Raw genomic sequence first — 20248 nt, 5'->3', positions numbered from 1 at the left:
TTATTTGATGCTCTTGAATAGAAACAACAAAAGTTTGACATTTAGAAAACGAGGGCATCTGAACAACTGATTTAATTTGTTTTGCTTTTTTTTCCCCCATTGTTTTGCTCTTCTTCCTTTATTTATGGAGTACCTATTGTTCAGCTGCTTGGACCTGCTCCAGCTTTCTCATACCTTGACTCCGAAGGGCTGCTCTAAAGTCATTCGCCACCCACCATCGCTTATTGTAATTTTATGTTGCTCAAGAACTGCAAAGATTCCTGTGACAGCTTTGTAACAATGACTAGAAGGTTATGCAAGCACATCCAGCCCAGCCCCACAGTGCCGAGGCATAGGGAATGGGACTGTAACCTTAAAAATGTAACCAAACACATTGCAGTTTCCTGCAATTTCCTGAGCTGCCAGCTCGGTCTGAATTCAGTCTCGCAGGTTTCAGCTCATGATGTAATGACACAAAGGACTGGGCTTGCTGTAACTTGTTTGTTATGGAAAAATCATTCTTTACCAGAAGACAACAAGCACCCGTGGGCTTGCATGCCAGAATATACAGGTGCACACAAAGTGCAAGGACCTTATAAGGGCAATACTCCAATGTTTATACGTGGGTCCGTGCATGTGCACCAGCAGAGTAACGTAATCTGAATATTGCATTCCCCCCCCCCCCCCCCCCCACTACAGGTAAAAGCACGGGTGCTGGTCCCATAGAAAAGAAGCAACAGGGACATGTCACAAGAGAGAAATTACACATGAAGATTCGGTTTGAAATCTCCGCGTGTGGCCTGCATGCTGTGCAGCTGCTGCCGGGCAGGCGTACAGCCCATGGGCACTTTTGTACCCTCTTTAATACAACAGCCTGGTTTTCCCAGGAAGACTTTGTGAGGAGCTTGCCTTAGAAAAAGAACCGGCAATCTGGCAAGCAGTACCCAAAGTTGCCCTCTACGTTAACAAAGCAATTTTGAAAAATCGGAATCTTATTTTTAAAGGGCCTACTTTGCTTTTTAATGCATCTTTAAATGGTTTGTGTTAGTAATTTCTCTTCAGTTCTTTAAAAACAATTTTGGACAATCAAAAATCATTGATCAATCCAAAATGCATTCATTAGACTAAAAAATATGTTTATTGTATTTACATTACAAGAGTTGGATCTCCAGTAACTGAATATAGCAGAGTTGCTTACCTGTATCAGGTGTTCTCCAAGGACAGCAGGATGTTTGTCCTCACATGTGGCTAACATCATAAGATGGAGCCCCGATGCGGGAAACTTTGACTAGGCACATTACATATGCCCAGCATGCCCTATACCATGCATCCATGAGGGGTCCCTCTTCAGTCTCATAAGATAGAATTATGATAAAATATTATAATAAAAAATAGAAGAAACCCAACTGTGCAGAGTTGCAAGCAGGTTTCTTGAGGACTAACATCCTGCTGCCCTTGGAGAAAACCGGTTACAGTTAAGCAACTCTGCTTTCTCCAAGGACAAGCAGAATTGTAGTCCTCGTACATGGGTGAATCTCTAGCTACAGGCTGCTTCCCAACACAAAAGGGGACTAACAGAGACCTAACCAGGTGCCAACAGGTACAAAAACACCTGTGCAATTAGTAAAACAGGGGAAGACAGCCTGAACCCAAACAACGGGTCCAAGGTTGGAAGAGTTAGGTTCTACACCTCAAACAGGTTCCAGAGGACAGACCGGCCAAACCTACTATCACGTCGGCCTTCCCTATCTAGAAGGTAATGTAATGTGAATGTATGGAGAGAACTCCACATTGCAGCCTTGCAGATCCCCTCCATGAGAACTGCTTGCAAGTGGGGCCACCAACACTGCCATGACTCTGACAGAATGAGCCTTGACATGACCTCCAAGATGCAGCCACCTGGGCATAACAGAAGGAGATGCAATCCACTAGCCAACTGGATAGTGTCTGTTTGATAATGACAACACCCAACCTATTCCTATCAAAAGAAATAAAATTTGGGTGGACTCTCTATGGGCTTCTGTCTGCTCCAGGTAGAAGGCTAAGGCTTGGTTGCATTCAAACTGTGCAGAGCTCATTTGCCTTGGTGCGAATGAGGCCTGGGAAAGAAAATTGGCAGGATGATTGATATGGAATCTGTCATAACCTTAGGCAGGAACTTAGGTTGTGTATGCAAGACCACCCTGTCATGAAAGAACTTAGTATAAGCTGGATAAGTCACTAAGGCCTGGAGCTCACTGCCCCTCGTGCGGAAGTGATCGCCACCAAAAATATGACCTTCCAGGTCAGGTACTTCAGGTCACAGTTGTGCAGCGGCTCATAAGGAGCCTTTATAAGCTGAGCCAACATCACGCTGAGGTCCCAAGACACAATGGGAGGGGAGGCTTCAACTGAAGCAGGCCCCGCATGAAATGTACAACTAAAGGCTGTACAGAGATGGGCATACCATCTACACTGTGGTGGTATGCACCACTTGCACTAAGATGAACTCTGACTGAGTTGGTTTTCAAGCCAGCCTCCGAAAGGTGAGGAAGGTAATCAAACAGTTTTTGTGTGGGACAGGAGAAAACCTCCTCCACTTCAGTCCATAGGACTTTCTAGAGGAAGGCTTTCTGGAAGCCTCCAGGACCCGAGATACATCCTCAGAAAGATCAAGTGGCTGCATGATTAACCTCTCAACATCCAGGCTGTGAGTGACAAGGGCTGGAGATTAGGATGCAGCAGCCTACCCTGATCTTACTTGATGAGATCCAGGAAAGACCCAGATTGATTGGTTTCTGGATGGACAACTCCCACAGGAGTGGAAACTAGAATGCTCTTCCAATGAGGAGCTATGAGGATCATGGTCCCTCTGTCCTCGTGAAGCTTCAAAAATGTCTTCGCCATTAAGGGAATCGGAGGATATGCGTCGCATACAAAAGACCCTTGCCCCTGTGACAGGCAAGGTCATCCAAGGTTGGTTTGCCTTCTGACCTGGACAGGGAACAGAGCCGAAGCACCTTCCAGTTGTAGGGGGATGTGAACAGATCTATGTCTGGGTTCCCTCAGATGCAGAAAATCAAATTCGCTACCCCCTGGTCCAGGGACCACTAGTGGGGTCTGAAGATTCATCTCAGCCTGTCTGCTATCAAGTTCTCCATTCCGGCCAGGTTCATCACCCTGTGCACCATTCCATGGGCCAGGGCCCAGGACCAGATCTCGACTGCTTCCTGACATGGAAGGTTTGATCCCGTGCCTCCCTGCTTGTTGACATACCACATGACTACTTGGTTGTTGGTCTGTATCAGGTCAATTTTGATGGACAGCCAATCTCTGAAAGCTCATAATGTGTACCTGATTGCCTGAAGCTCCAAGAAGTTGATTTGACAAGAACAATTCTGAGCAGACCACAGTCCTTGGGTGCTGAACCCATCTATATGAGCTCCCTACCCTAGGGTAGACGTAGCAGTGGTTAGTACAATTTATGTAGGGACACTCTGAAAGAAAATCTCCCATTCTAGATTGGAGAGTACCTGCCACCAGGACAAAGAGTCCCGGAGAGACAAGGTGCCTCAGATGCAATTCTGGAGGCTCTGAGAGGCGTGGCACCACTGCGACCTGAGGGTCCATTGGGCTCTCCGCATGTGTAAGCAGAGCCAAGGGAGTGACATGGATGGTTGTGGACATGTGATCCAACAATCTCAACATGTGCCAAGCTGATACCTAAGATCATACGAACATAAGAAGTTGCCATACTGGGTCAGACCAAGGGTCCATCAAGCCAATCATCCTGTTTCCAACAGTGGCCAATGCAGGCTACAAGGACCTAGCAAGTACCCAGAACATTAAGTAGATCCCATGCTACTAATGCCAGTAATAGCAGTGGCTATTTCCTAAGTCAACTTGATTATAGAAACATATAGAAACATAGAAATGATGGCAGAAGAAGAGCAAACGGCCCATCCAGTCTTCACAGCAAGCTTTCACACTTGTTTTTTTCTCATACTTATCTGTTACTCTTGGCCCTGAGTACCTTTTAGTTCTATTTCCCTTCCACCCCCACCATTAATGTAGAGAGCAGTGTTGGAACTGCATCTAAGTGAAATATCTAGCTTAATTAGTTAGGGGTAATAACCGCCATAATAAGCAAGCTACTCCCATGCTTATTTGTTTATCCAGCATGTGCAATTCAGTCCTTGTTGTTTTTCTGAATATAAATCCACTTTTCTTCATCCCCCTGCCATTGAATCAGTGAACTGAGCTACATATGTATTTCAAGTGAAGTATCAGGCTTAATTGATTCGAGGTAGTAACCGCCGTAACAAGCAAGCTACACCCATGCTTATTTGTTTACCCAGACTATGTAATTCAGTCCCTGTTAGTTGTTGTCTGTATATAGATCCAGTTTTCTTCATTCCCCCCTGCCGTTGAAGCAGAGAGCTATGCTGGATATGCATTGAAAGTGAAGTATCAGGCTTATGCAGTATATTTCTGTTAATGTACATTATTATTTTATTCGTATGATTTAATTTGCTGAATGTAACTTTGTGTGTATTTTTAACATATGTATGTTTGATTTGTAAACCGCCTAGACGGATAGATCCCTACCCCATTGAGCTGTATATAAAAACATTTAAATAAATAAATAAATAAATAAATAAATAAATAAATATTTGGTTTGGGATAGTAACCACGCAACAATCAAGCTACTCCCGCTTTTTTGTGAATGCAAATCCTTTTTTCCACCTTTCCTCTTGCCGTTGAAGCTTAGAGCAATTTTGGAGTCGCATTAACCACATATATGTTTATTGAATAAGGGTATTATCGCCAGGTAGTAGCCGTCATTCCTGTGAGCCACCCTCTCTTAATTCACAGCCTCTAGACCATTAATAGCAGTTAATGGACTTCTTCTCCAAGAACTTATCCAAACTTTTTTTTAAACACAGTTACACTAACTGCCGTAACCACATCCTCTGGCAACAAATTCCAGAGGTTAATTGTGCGTTGTGTTGCGGACCCAGTCGCGGGATTCACGACCGGGTCCTTACCTCTTCAAATGCCCCGAAGTGCCGCAGTGAGGTCTGGCATTTTTTGGGCCTACTCGGCCCTCTCTGCAGCGGCATCTCTTAACTCCACTCCCTTAGGCGCGTATGCGCACAAGGGGGAAGAATTTAAAGGTGCAGGGGTACGAAATCGCGGCCGGCCCCCGAGATGATGTCAGATGCCAGTAGGACATTTAAACTCGGCGTCTGCCTGAAGACTTTGCCTTGCAACGAGGTTCACTCCTGGAGTCATCTAGTTGCAGTTCCTGTTCCAGTCTCCACTCCTGATACAGTCTCCACTCCTGCTCCAGCCTCTGTTCCTGTCTCAGCATTGCCTTTACTCTCGGACTGATTTCCTGGTTCCTGATTCTGGTATGTCTGCTGTTATCCTTGTCTGCTGCCAGCTCTGATCTCGGACCGTCCTCCATCCTGCTGTTCTTCTGCTCCGGGAGACCCCTCCTAAGTCCCAGCAGCCGGGTCCTCAGTGGCTCCTCCTGGGGGGTCCTCTGGTTTCCAGTGGCGAAGCTCCTGTCTGGTCTCCCAGCTCTGTGCTGCCTCCCAGCCATCTCATCATTGTGGAGTCCTCTTAATGTTCCCTCTTCATCCGCACGGCCAGACCAAGGGTCCACTAACCCCAGCAATAACAGTTTGCAAGGCCATGGACCGGACTACAGGCCATTCCTGGAATGACACAACATATGCAGCAGCAGCACTGCCTGGACATCCTGGCAACTACTGTCGAACAATTGGCCAACCGCTTGGATGCCACTCCTCCCGAGACGCAGCCAGTGCATCTTCCAGCCCCAGCTCCATGGCCTTCTGCCTCCACACAATTGCCTGCTCCACCTCGCTATACTGGCGAGGCCAAGAACTGTCAAAGGTTCCTGAACCATTGTTATATAAGATTCTCTAGGGATGTGCAGAGGGACTGCATATGTTACATTCGGTATTCGTATTCGTCGGGGGGCAAATACGTTGCATTCGGCAAGGGAGGCCCCCGATACGTTCATGCGTTCATTCTTGTTAGTTTCCCAGCTAAAATTGAATTAACTACAACCCCCCACCCTCCTGATCCCCCCCCCCCAAGACTTACCAAAACTCCCTGGTGGTCCAGCAGGGGTCCAAGAGCCATCTCCTGCACTCACGCCATCGGCTGCTGGTATTCAAAATGGCGCTGATAGCTGACCTTACTATGTTACAGGGGCTACCGGTGCCATTGGTTGGCTCCTGTCACATGGTGGGAGCAATGGATGGCTGGCACCATCTTGTGCTCTTACCGTGTGACAGGGGCCGACCAATGGCACCAGTAGCCACTGTGACATTGTAAGGTCAAAGGCTATTAGTGCCATTTTGAATACCGGCAGCCGACGGAGTGAGTACAGGAGATGGCTCCTGGACCCCCCGCTGGACCAGCAGGGAGTTTTGGTAATTCTTGGGGCGGTCAGGAGGGTGGGGGTTTGTTTAAATTCACTCCTTTAGACGGATGAATAATTCGGTGAAGATTTGTTGCATTTGTGGGGAATCGCGATACGTTTCGATTCCCCATGAATACAACGAATATGGCCCTATACGTTGCGGATTACCAATACGTTGCAAATGGATGCACACCCCTAAGATTCTCTCTCCGTGCGATAGGATGCCAAGGAGGCAGGCTCTCCGTGTCAGATCCCTATAACTTTATTCTTACGCCGTTTTTGACGACAAAAATGCCGCACACAAAAAGGAAGGGGAAAGTCCGGGGAGCAGTGATGAGCTTACCCGAGGCAGACCTCCTCCAGACGCGGATAGAAGGCTTCTTCGACGCTGCAGTAAGAACGCCGGTAGGGCTGGTTGCTGGGGGGATGGTAGATGAGCGAACACGGTCCCCTCTGACCCTAGATACCACCTTGAGCCCTGGCGTGCCGGTCAGACCTGTGATCCCTACACAGGGTGGAAGCTCCTATGTAACAGCAAGCGCCTCAAGCAGCGTGTTTTCTGAGCTTGAGGAAGCGAATCCGGTGGAAGTCGCTTCCAGGAGAGAAGGAGAGATGGCCGCGGCAGCAGTGAGTACACCGGATTTCAGAGCGATTTGCCCTGTTTAATGGGATGGCTCCTTGGTAGAGCGGAGCCCGATTCAGCCCATAGAAATGTTGAGTGCTGAATCGCAAAAGGGAACCAATGGGGGAGTGAGAGGTGTCCAGCCGGACCCAGAGACTGTGAATAACTTGGGCCAGCCTGAAAGCATTTCTTTGGGGAATGTTTGGTCTGCATTGAAGGCAATTGAGTCCACTTTGAAATCTTTGGCTAATACAGTATTGGAAACCAAAAATCAAACAGTGATAAATAACACCTTGATCGGAACCTATAATCTTAAATTTGAAAATCATGAAGAGAGAATAACTAGAGTGGAGTCTGTACAACAAAATATAATTAAAACTGATTTGGTTTTTGAGAAGAGATTGGAGAAAATGGAGAACACATTAAGAATTCTGAATTTAAGGGTAATAAACTTTCCAGTTATAAGGAAAATCTCTCCACATGAATTGTTCAAGACATATATGAGACAGATTTTGAAGTTACCTGAAACACATTTACCAGTTTGTACAAAAATATATTATCTACCGCAAAGAGGTACTGGAGGAGAAGAAGAGGGGAGAGATTCTCTGAATATATCGGAACTTTTGGAACTATCAATAGATTCTGAAGTTAAAGAAAGGAAGTCTATGTTGGTTTCATTTGCTTTTCTCTCAGACCGTAATCATATTTTGAAATTGTTTCTTAGATACAGGCAGGCCCTGTTTTATGGTGCACAAATTTGGATGTACCCAGATGTGGTTAAACTAACACAAAACCGTAGAAAAGAATTCCTTACAATGAGAGAGAGGCTACTAAGTTTAGGTGCCCGTTTTGTCTTAAAATATCCTAGCAAGTGTTGTGTTAGATACCTAAATAGCAATTATGTTTTTTTTTTAACCTGAACAGCTCAGGGAATTCCTGACTGGCCACGCACAAAGTACCCCCGTTGATGGATCGGCATAATGTGATACTACTGCCATTAACATTCTTTTTCTTTTTTACACTCAACTTTCTTTTGCCCCCAAAATGCCTATATTTAGGTTAATATACTCTTGAAATTGTATAATATATTGATAATTATGTATGTTTTGTGAATTTCCTGGGTATTATTACCGTGTTCTTGGAGAATAATGCATGTAATAAATGTGAAAATTCGAAAATAAAAAATGAAAAAAAAAAAAAAAAAGATTCTCTCTCCTGCCAACGCAGTTCCCTTCTGATTCGGTGAAGGTAGCTTACATCCTGTCCCTATTGGATGGAAAAGCCCTAAGCTGGGCCTCACCATTGTGGGAACACAATGATCTCATGTTGAATAATCTTCGGCAATTTGTGCTAAATTTTAAGCAGGTGTTCGAAAAACCACAGAACATATAGAAAGACATGGTTTAATGGAATAAAGTCAGCATGGCTTTACCCAAGGCAAGTCTTGCCTCACAAATCTGCTTCACTTTTTTGAAGGAGTTAATAAACATGTGGATAAAGGTGAAACTGTAGATGTAGTATACTTGGATTTTCAGAAGGCGTTTGACAAAGCTCCTCATGAGAGGCTTCTAGGAAAAGTAAAAAGTCATGGGATAGGTGGCGATGTCCTTTCATGGATTACAAACTGGCTAAAAGACAGGAAACAGAGAGTAGAATTAAATGGACAATTTTCTCAGTGGAAGGGAGTGGGCAGTGGAGTGCCTCAGGGATCTGTATTGGGACCCTTACTTTTCAATATATTTATAAATGATCTGGAAAGAAATACGATGAGTGAGATAATCAAATCTGCAGATGATACAAAATTGTTCAGAGTAGTTAAATCACAAGCAAATTGTGATAAATTGCAGGAAGATCTTGTGAGGCTGGAAAATTGGGCATCAAAATGGCAGATGAAATTTAATGTGGATAAGTGCAAGGTGATGCATATAGGGAAAAATAACCCATGCTATAATATGTTAGGTTCCATATTAGATGCTATCACCCAAGAAAGAGACCTAGGCATCATAGTAGATAACACATTGAAATTGTCAGTTTAGTTTGCTGCGGCAGTCAAAAAAGCAAACAGAATGTTGGGAATTATTAGCAGACTGAGCCGCCCGATGCCTCCTTGCTTCAGCGCTGCCTGTTTCTATCTTATTTGTGGCAGCATCTGTGGTTTTCCTTCTGGTCAAGGTCCACCTTGGTCTTCCTGTGCCTTGATGGATCTTTGTTCCATGTTCTTCATGTTCCTGAACTTCTTCACCTTGATGTTTCTGGTCACTTGTCAGATTTCACTCGTCGCTTGTTTCTTGTTCCTGATGTTCCAGATGTTCCATGTCCAGATGTCCTAATGTTCCTGTCCTGACTCCGTCTGTCTCATCTTCAGCTCTTCGTCCAGTTCCCAGGTCCCTCTTCTGTTCACCGTTCCTGGCGTGCCACCATCGTGGTCTGTGACCACCCATGGGGGGCTGTGAAGGGCGCCTTGTGGTATGAAGCCTTCTTCTTATCAGCAGCACAAGCCTCCGGAAGACTCCTGCCTTCATGCCTAGCTTCTGAGTATCCTGAGTCTTGAATCCTGAGTCTTGCATCCCGTCCTAGTCTTCAGAGTTCCTTGTGCCTGCTTCCGTCCATGCCTAAGACTCTGCCAAAACCTGCTTCACTTCAGCATAATCCGTGACTAGCCACAGGCGGCTGTGTAGGGTGCACCCCGGTGCATGCCTCTCCTGAATCGTCATCATGTCCTGGCTTCAAGTTCCACTGCTTCGTCTGGAGTCTGCTTCGCTTTTGGCATGGTCCATGACCAGCCATGGGCAGCTGTGTAGGGTGCATTGCAATGCAGCACTCACCCAGTACTTTCTCCTGAATCCTAAACCCTTGCCTGAAACCTCCGAGTAACCTGAATCCTTGTCCGAGTCTTCTGAGCAACCTGAATCCTAGTCTGAGTCTTCCAAGTATCCTGAACCCTTGAGTCCTCCGAGTATCCTGAGTCATCCAAGCCCTAGTCTGAGTCTTCTGAGTATCCAAGTCTACCTCTGAGTCTTCTGAATATCCTGAGTCTTTGAGTCTTCTTGTTCCTGCCTTCAGCCTCCATCTGGCCTCACGCACTGGTCATTCCCAAGTTGAAGGTCTGGAAGGGCTATTGAGTGGCCGGAGGGCTACTCTTGAGACCAGCATTGCGTTGCTGGGTCTCATTGGTGCATGTATGTCCAGTGGAGGGCTGAGCCTGCCTTGTTCCTGTTTCAGGCATTCCTTGCCTTGTCTTCAGTCCAGCTTTGCTCCTGCTCTGCCCGTGCTCGGACCTGCTCACCACTTGCGGTATGTTTTGGGGCTCCTCCCTGAGCCACGCTGTGATCCAAGGGTTCACAACTCCCCTTAAGATAGGACCGTGCCTCCACTCTCCTAACATAATGCATTACAAGATGTGTATGAAAATATATTCACGTAGGAGGAGTTTGGGCAGAGCTAATGAAAATGAGGTATGCATAATGTTGTGTGTGATAGCATAATGCACACTATAACTACATGAGAGAGAGAGAGAGAGAGAGAGAGAGAGAGAGAGAGACTCTTTATGGTGGTACATCTAATAGGTCAACTTATTATATCTCTGTAAGATGGGGCATTCTGAACTCGGGGTGAGGTTTTGGTGGTGGACTAGGTTTTAGGGGACAGTTTTACATGCACAGTCAGAGGTACAAAGAGCACAGTTACCATCAGTAAAGATTTTATGTGATTTGGAGTGATGAAAAGTATAAAAAGATTAGATTTGTACAATGTACTCTCAATCTAGTTCAATGCACTCTTAGTCTTTACCTAGCTGCTATCAGTTTTAGACCTCTGATTATTTCGAAGATAGTGAGGCAGCTGAATTTTTCCCTTCGCCTAAGTTAATATGGAGCTGACAACCTCTTGTAGGCTCAATTAGTTGATATTCCTAAGTGCAATTGTTTCCCCTATAGGGTGTTGAAAACAGTCTCATTTAAACCAGAGTTTGTCTCATTTGCTACAAGGGTCTCCTTTGATCCCGGTGAAACAAGGGCCTTGCTGGGATTCTACAAGCTGACCCTGGACTTTAAATTCCAACATTTGGTGGAGTTGACTAGCCCACTGTCTTTAATAATCAATTTTTTTTTACCTTTCTTAAGCAGTGCCATATGAGAGTTTGACAATGTCAGCACATGACATTGCTAGTCTTTAGGTTAAAAATTATTGGGGAGTAATGTATGCAGCTTTTACCAAATGCTGTAATCTAATATTTTGAAGCTTGCCAACACAGAAATATCTGTTATCATTTGGAATATGTTTTGTGAATTGTGTGTCTATGTGCACTTGAGGTAAATGAGTGATTGAGCACTTTGGCATTAGTTGTGCATCTTGTCTGGCCAACACACTTGTATACATTGTTCCCAGTTAAGAAACAATTGTGTCACTTTTCAAATAGCAACATTGTTCTCTCATTCTGCAAACAGCAATATTTTATTTATCTAAGTTCATAGTCTTTGCCAACATATTGTATTTAATGGATAGAGCTGGTACTATTATTGATCTATTTATTTAAGTGTTTTTCAGTGAATACCAAAAAATCTTTTTGTCAAGTTATAGTTTGTGTTGTGGGACTGCTCACGAGCTGTGGACAGTCCCCCTACCTCTCTCCAGCCCGAAGCACGGCCAGCCAGGCCTCGGCCGATGCTGACCTGCGGCAGGCCGAGCCGCGATGCTCAAGGCTTCAGGCTTCCCCTCCCTGATGTTCCTGGTCTCATCCCTTGTTGGAGCTCCCTCATCACCTGTCTTCTGTTCCTGATGTTCCTTGTCCAGATGCCCTGATGTTCCAAGTCCTGAGGTGCCATGTTCCTTGTTCCTGATGTCTGATGGTCTGTTTTGCCTTCGGCTATCTCTTCTTCACCTCTGCATCCAGTTCCCAGGTTCCTTGTGCCCACCTATCCTGGTGTGCCATGTTGTGGTCTGTGACCAGCCCCATGGGCGGGCTAAGTAGTGTGCCTCATGGTGCAATGCCTTCTTCACTACCGCAGCACAAGCCTCCGGGAGACTTCCGCCTGAAGCCTTGTCCAGGTTCTACGGAGTTCCTTGCGTCTGCTCCGTCCATGCCAAAGACACTGCCAGAACCTGCTCCATCCGGTGTGGTCTGCGACCAGGCACAGGTGGCTGTTTAGGGCACATCCCAGTGCAGTTCTCTTCGGTTTCTTTGCCATGCTCTATTCTTAGCCTTTTATACCTCATCTGGAGTCTGCTTCATGCCCAGCGTGGTCCGCAAGCAGCCCAATGGGTAGGTTGTGTAGGGCATGCTGCATCGCAGTCTCAACCCAGCACTTTGATCCTAACTCCTTGTCTACAGTGCCTTGATCCTACATCTTTGCCCAAGTGCCTACATCTTCGCCTGAGTCTTCGTCTGAGTTTCATGTTCCGGTCCTCAGCCTCCGTCTGGCCTCACGCAATCGTCATACCCAAGCGGTGGGTCCGAAAGGGCTGTTGAGTAGTCGGACGACCACTCTCGAGATCAGCATTGCTTTGCTGGATCTCATTGGTGCGTGTAGGTCCAATGGAGGTCTGAGTCAGCCTTGTCTTCGCTCCAGCCTTGTTCCTGCTCCACCCGTGCTATTTCCAGCTCACCTCCTGTGGTGTGTCTTGGGGTTTCTCCCTGAGTCATGCCATGCTCAAGGGCTCACGTTCCTCTCTAGATGGACCGCACTTCTGAGCTCCAACCTGGCCTGAGGGCGTGCTCCGTAACAGTTTGCTCATGATTCACTTTTTCTTGTCTGTATAAGTTTTGTCTGATGTATGTATATTAACCAATTTTGGTGTGTACTATTTGGAGTTTGTTGTTTTTAATTAAGTTAGTAATTAATAAAGGTTTTTCAATAATCTTTTTATATATTTATCATTAGTGCTCCTCTCCCATCAGTTGGGGTTTGTTTTGGAGGGTTTTTTTTTTTTTTAGCACTTTATCTTGTATTTAGCCCACGTTTGTTTTTCTATCTATCTAACTTCATATATCTATCTCTCTATATATCCCATTATATTGAGTTTGGCGTTAAAAGAGATAATTGGGTTATATACCTGCCTATCTAGAATTTAAACTTAACTGAAGTCATACTTGGTGGTGTAGTGTTTCTCTTTTCCTGTATATCTGAAATAAAAAGTCAAACTAAGAATCAATCCTAGAAAGTATAACTATAATTATATACATGCAAAAGAGTTTATTTATTTATTTATTTATTTAGGCATTTTATATACCATTGTTCCAAAGGATGATCACAACAGTTTACATTATCAGCATTCATATTCTTGGTCAACAATCAGATACTGTGTGTCAACTTTCACGTTCCAGGTTAAAACTATAACAAATACGTATTCTAGTTCATATTCAAATGTATTCTAAGATATCACAATAGCAAATATATAGTCTTGATCATATTCATGTATTTTTAGGTTGACACAATGATAAATACAAGTTCAGTTCTAATTCTGCTAACAATACACTTTAAGTCGTTCACCACTTATTGCTTGCTCCGCTGCCTTTATTTCTGGTACTGACATTGAGAATAAAAACTTTTAGCCATATTTAATGATACCTGACAAATCCAGATTTGTGGTTTATGGAATTTTTCTTTCCTTGATTTGTGAAATTATTCATGCCTTGCTTATCTAAAAGAAAATTGATTGTTACTTTAAGACTCAAATTGTCTTAATTGTGAACAACTGAATACTGTTGCTGAGAATATATTTTAAATCATCTCTTGATTATTGTTCACCTTAAAAATACATTTTTGATTAGTCAGAAATTTATTTTTGGCAATTTCTTATTTTTCTTGTGAAGACTTCTTGTATAGGAATACTTGTTTAACTCAATAATATTTTATTTACTTGGGGAAACATTTTGGCCATTTGGCTACTAAAAAGTTTCACTGTGAAAAAATTAAATTGTTCTGTGCCAGGTGTTGTACAAATGCATGCAGTAACTTGATGGTACGGCGGTTATTACCCTTAAACAATAAACCTTGATGCAACTCCATTATTGCTCTCTGCTTCAACGGCAGGGGAAGAAGGTGCATTGGATTAATTCAGCAACCGAAAGCCCTGACTTTTATGGTCTGGGGAAACAAGTATGGGGGTAATTTGCTGATGCAGCAGTTACTACCCTTAACCAACAAAACTATAACTTTGGTGCAACTCAAACATTGCTCTCTGCTTCAACAGCAAGGCATAATATGGAATTGGATTCAACAGCAATCAATGAGGACCCTGACTTTTATGGTCTGGGAAACATATAAGCATGGGGTAACCTTCACAGCACAATACAAACCACCATAAGCTTACTGGGCAGGCTGATGGATCATTTGGTCCTTTTCTGCCATCAATTCTATATAGTGAGATATCTAAGGGTAGGGAAAAATGGAGAAGATCCTGATTACAGAGGAGATGGAGAGAACCTAAGGAGACAAGGGGAAGAAAATAAGAGGAAGTATATTGGGGGAGGGGGGGGGGGGAGGTGCGATAGAGATGAATTTAAGGGGGATGAGTGAAGGAGAGAATATATGAATATAAGAAATGCCATACCTGGTCAGAGTCAATCAAGCTCAGCATTTTGTTTCCAACAGTGGCCAATCCAGATCATAAGTAGCTGGCAGAATCTGTGAAAAAAACAAAACAGATCAAATCCTCTTGCTCAAAAGGCATTGCTTTCCCAAGTCAACATGGCTAATAGTGGTTATGAACTTTTACTCTAGGAATTTAAGAACATAAAACATGCCATACTGGGTCAGACCAAGGGTCCATCAAGCCCAGCCTCCTGTTTCCAACAGTGGCCAATCCAGGCCATAAGAACCTGGCAAGTACCCAAAAGCTAAGTCTATCCCATGTTACCGTTGCTAGTAATAGCAGTGTCTATTTTCTAAGTCAACTTAATTAATAGCAGGTAATGGACTTCTCCTCCAAGAACTTATCCAAACCTTTTTTAAACACAGCTATACTAACTGCACTAACCACATCCTCTGGCAACAAATTCCAGAGTTTAATTGTGCATTGAGTGAAAAAGAACTTTCTCCGATTAGTTTTAAATGTGCTACCTGCAAACTTCATGGAGTGCCCCCTAGTCTTTCTATTATCCGAGTAAATAACCAATTCACATTTACCCATTCTAGACCTCTCATGATTTCAAACACCTCGATCATATCCCCCCTCAGCCGTCTCTTCTCCAAGCTGAAAAGTCCTAACCTCTTTAGTCTTTCCTCATAGGGGAGCTGTTCCATTCCCCTTATCATTTTGGTCTCCCTTCTCTGTACTTTCTCCATCACAACTTTTTTCTGCTGCAGCACATTGAACCTGTCTTTTAGCCAGTTTGTAATCCACGAAAGGACATCGCCACCTATCCCATGACTTTTTACTTTTCCTAGAAGCCTCTCATGTGGAATTTGTCAAATGCCTTCTGAAAATCCAAATACACTATATCTACCGGTTCACCTTTATCCACATGTTTATTAACTCCTTCAAAAAAGTGAAGCAGATTTGTGAGGCAAGACTTGCCTTGGGTAAAGCCATGCTGACTTTATTCCATTAAACCATGTCTTTCTATATGTTCTGTGATTTTGATGTTTAGAACACTTTTTACTATTTTTCCTGGCACTGAAGTCAGGCTAACCGGTCTGTAGTTTCCCGGATTGCCCCTGGAGCCCTTTTTAAATATTGGGGTTACATTAGCCACCCTCTAGTCTTCAGGTACAATGGATGATTTAATCATGTTCCAGGCAGGTTGTACAGGGGGATCCTGACTAATCCCAGCACCCAAGGCAAGGGAAAATATTAGGGATGGTCAAGAAATGTCAAAAATGTCTCCCTAGGATGGGGAACGTAAAATAAATGGTAAGGGCATGAAGTAGTCCTTATATATCTTTGCTAGAAACATTTGCTATATTATTCGAAATAAAGATCACAAATTACCAGTGTATAAACCATAAACATGTCACCCGCCCATCTCCATGACCTCCCATAGACCCCCAGGCCAAGAAATGCATTGTACCATACACACAGCCATTCGCAGTAATCTTCATAATACTCAGCATAAAAATAGAAAAGGGAGAAGAACGAGTGAATATATAAGCCATCAGCAGTGTGGCCAAACTCAGGTGGGTTCCAAGCAGACAGCCTTCTTCTCATTCCAGCATTAAGTCAGGAAAAAAAACTCTGCAAACTCATTTGTAAAGCCAGTCATAGCAAAACTACATTTATGAATGGTAAAGAGCTGTCTAAGGTTCTAACGTAAACACCAAAACAGACAGGAAAAGACAAATGAAAAAGTAACCTGCTTAGTAAAAATGTCCTCCCCATCACTTTGCTAGCCCACAATCAAGTGTCTTGTACAAGGAAGGAGCTGATGACTTTTTGAATCCCTTTTTGCATGCTTTCCTGAGGAAAGCTGAGATCTCCTTTCTGTCTCGGACTTGCTGAGAAAAGGAGGCTCATCAGGGAAGTGCAGGGATAGACATCTGTGGCCCTTCTTTGCTGAGGGAAAAGCAATGGCTTCCCCCTTCCCAACTATCCGCAGTTTGGCTAGGTAAACCACAGCCGGCGGATCTTTCTGAGTGCAGGCGCTCTTTCACCTCCTTAAACAATTGTAACTTTCTGTTCTGCTCAGGACTAATTATCTGAAAACAACATTAATCTGTTGTCTTTGCAATACAGCTCCCCCTCCTTTCCTGTAAAATGAGCTCCTTGTGTGTCTGACATTTTGAGCAGAGGGCCTGGAACACGACGAGCTCTCTCTCTCTAGGGAGAGGGGAGGATCTTGGAAACAGCTCCTTAGAAATCAGACATCGCCCTGATTTCAAGCCCCTCTAGAACTTCAATAATCTTATGAATGGAGAACAAATGAGTATGCGTACATTACTCCTCTTTGAGCGATTTTCAAGATCGTTTTAATGCCAGCTTCGCTAGAAGAGTCCTGACCAAATCATTCTTAGTGCTTGTTATACATTTTTCCATCTCCTGAACCCTGTTCATGGCTTCCTTACACACAGGGAACTTCTCCAGTATCTGCTTGAGTTTTACTTAATTTTGCATTTAGTGCTGCATTCCTAGATTTAATTTCTGCTAAGATTACCTCCATCCTCAGAGCTGAAGCAGGCTCCAACGAAGGAGAGGCGCTGTGAGTGGAATGGAGAGAGTCCAATGCCGGAGGTGACCCAGCACCATCTTACTGAGGTATGCACGCCATCATAGATTGCTGCCGAGTTGATTTTGCAGGTTTTCCGGCAAATGCACAAGGACTTTGGGGCCTTTTATTGCTCCAGTCTTGTAGCCTTTGTGTTAATAATCCCTCACGTTAGAGGTAATATTAGTGCATTACCCTACATTGGAACCAGTTATCAGGATTTTGTTTCTGGTTAATATGGCAGCCCAGAGAGACACATCCACACACTCAGCCATCCATCACGTGATCCCCTGCACTTGTTTCTTTTTCTCCATTGTTGCATTCCATATGGAGTCTATCTTCTTGGGGTTTCCAGTTTAGTTTTTGTCTGCATCTTTCTATTTTTAGTCTGTGATCACTTATCCTGTATTTGCTGAGGGTCTGTTTGATTTCTACATTTCTGACTGAGATGAGATTATTCTGCTAAGGAATATTTTGCTGGGTCTGTATCTGTTGCAGTCCAGTTTGTTCCCCAGCCTACATGGTTCACAGTGTAACCCTATCTCCAGGTGATGAGTAAACACCATTGAGGCCATACAAAAATTTATATACTGAATCTCGGGGCTGATTCTAACTCTAAACTGTCTTACACAAGTCTCTAGTCCCAGGGCCATATTCTTTTACTGGTGGGAGATGGATGGGGGTCTGGGGAAGGGCTTTATCCTCCAAGGCCCTGAGTAGCAGGGGTGACACTCTTTCTTTTACCTGGGAAGGGATATGCCTTCTCTTTCTTTCCTGTGGACGTGAGTGCCAGCAAGTACAATGCAGGCTCTGGTTGAGGTGTCTAAAATTAAACTTTACTGCAGGTATTCTTAGAAAAAAAATCAATGGCATGGTTCACATCAGTTCTTAGTTCCAAGATGGCATTTACAGTTTTCAGCCTTTATCTGTGCAAGGGTCTCTACTTACCCTCCAGGGCTTGGATAAATAAGGTTCCCAAGCGGACAGAATCCTCTCCCCCCCCCCCCCCCCATACTGTCAAGAAAAATGGTAAACCAGTCTTTGCACAGAAACCCAAAATACCTCTTCCCGAGGGTGAAGACTCCTGATGGGGGTCCTCAGAATATTTCACATTTGGTCTTACTCACAATTCTCCAGAACATGTCACTCTCTCTCTCTCTCTCTCTCTGGATCCTTTGCTGGAAAGAGTATCCTAACAAGAACACTACAACCCTCTCAATTTTCTTCCTTCAGGGCAGGAAGGGGGCAGCAAAATCTTCCGCCCAGGTCTTTGAACCAAAACATTTTCTCCCAGAAATAAGTCAAATCAGCAGAAACAATTGCAGCAGGTCACCACCATTCCTCTGTCTTCGATGAGAGTACAAAGGGGCAGGTCTTCCCTATCCTTCCCCCCCCCGAGGAGATTTCCTCTTAACCTTCCTCCAGGCAACAACCAGGGGGGTTTGCAAGGCTTCCAGCAACAAAACTGGAAAAATCCTCAAAAACAACTCGGGAGTTTCCTGACCCTTTTCCCAGATTGCAGGCAGGTGGTGCCTGAGTCCAAAGGTAGGCCCAAAAGCTCCTGCACTTCCTCTAACTCTAAAAATCAAGCTGTACCGCCCCCCCCAAGGGAAAGCGCTGTATATATACAAGAGGAATGGCCATTCCAGCACTCTCAAAGGGAGGGGCCTCCCCTAATTGTTAACCTGTCTTTCCTAGCATCAAGGCGTTAACTAAAGCCTTACTGGTAATGAACATAAAGGGTTATTACAATAGGATACCATGTGGCTCTCTCAGTTTTACAACAGTTTCTGTTATCGGCTTCCACACAGCCCTTTTAAAATCTTTTTCAGATCATGTTTTTGCAAATCTATAGCTTTTATTTTTTGAAAAGACACTTCAACTATGTCTGGGTCATGGTTTCTCTGATTGGGGTACACTGTTCTAGGAGTGGTGCAGGACTGCGAGGCAAGGCAAGGGCCGGTCTTCCATCTAGCCAGCCCCAACCCCCCACAGGTTTTTGAGCCCTTGGCTTCTGGGAGCTAGTAGGGCTTGGCTGCAGCGGCAGTATAGCATGGTGAGTCTAAGCAGCCTGGAACATGGCTGGATGGGCTGGTCAAACTGGAGCAAGGCTGGACAGGTTGGGCAGACTGAGTAGTTTGGAGCAAGGCTTGAATAGGCTGGGCAGACTGGAGCAAGGCAGAGCCTGAGGAACGGATACAGAAGCAGGCCACAGAGCTGGGACTGAGACAGAAGACAGACACAAGCAGGCTGAAACTGGGAAGGGACTGGAACTGGTACAGGCTAGGGCAAGATGAGATGGCAAGGCAGGGAAAGGATACTAGAACCAGGTCTGGGCAGGGAAGGATAACACAAGGCAGACAAGGACAGGACTGGACAAGGACTACACAAGACAACACAGAACAAAGAACACAAAGGCCTGAAGGTAGCAATATAGAAGGCTTGGAGGCCAGTAAGCAATGAGAGGCTGGGAGAGGCCACAGAGCAAGATGCAAGGTAAGAGCAGGCCACAGAGCAATGTATGAAGTAAAAGCAGGCCCGGAGGCCACAGGACAGAGTACAAAGTAGCAGAAGGTCAGAGGACCACAAGGCAAGGAGCAAGAAGGTCCAGAAGCCACAAGGCTTATAGCAAAGAACAGTGGCTAGGTCAGAGAGTCAAGAGTGACTCCATTAAGAGACAAAGGTGCCCTGGCAAGGCTAGGTTACATAGAGCTGGAGTTTGGGTATGGTGTGAGCAGTGAGGAGGAGCTTAGCAAGGCTGGAGGTTAAGCTGGCTGATGTCTCCTGCTGGAGAGGAGGCTGCACCACGGACTGGGTCAGGTGGCCAGTGAGGAGATGGCTCCAGTGGCTAAGATCAGTGCTCACTACAGGCCCCTGCTAGCGGGGAGGCCTCATCGCAGGTAGCTGCAGTGCAAGGTGAGGCTGCATAGCAGACAAAACTGTGACAGTCTGTAGGGCAATGGAAAGTGCCCCAGGACATCAACTGGACTGCATGACAAGTTCTTTCTAAGCATATTGATTTGGTAATATGGTTTCTAGTATCAGATGAGTTAAAGAAGTTTTTCCTTCC

Source organism: Rhinatrema bivittatum, chromosome 2 (genome assembly GCF_901001135.1).
Source record: "Rhinatrema bivittatum chromosome 2, aRhiBiv1.1, whole genome shotgun sequence".
Classification (NCBI taxonomy): Eukaryota; Metazoa; Chordata; class Amphibia; order Gymnophiona; family Rhinatrematidae; genus Rhinatrema; species Rhinatrema bivittatum.
Note: the sequence above shows the minus strand (reverse complement) of the source record.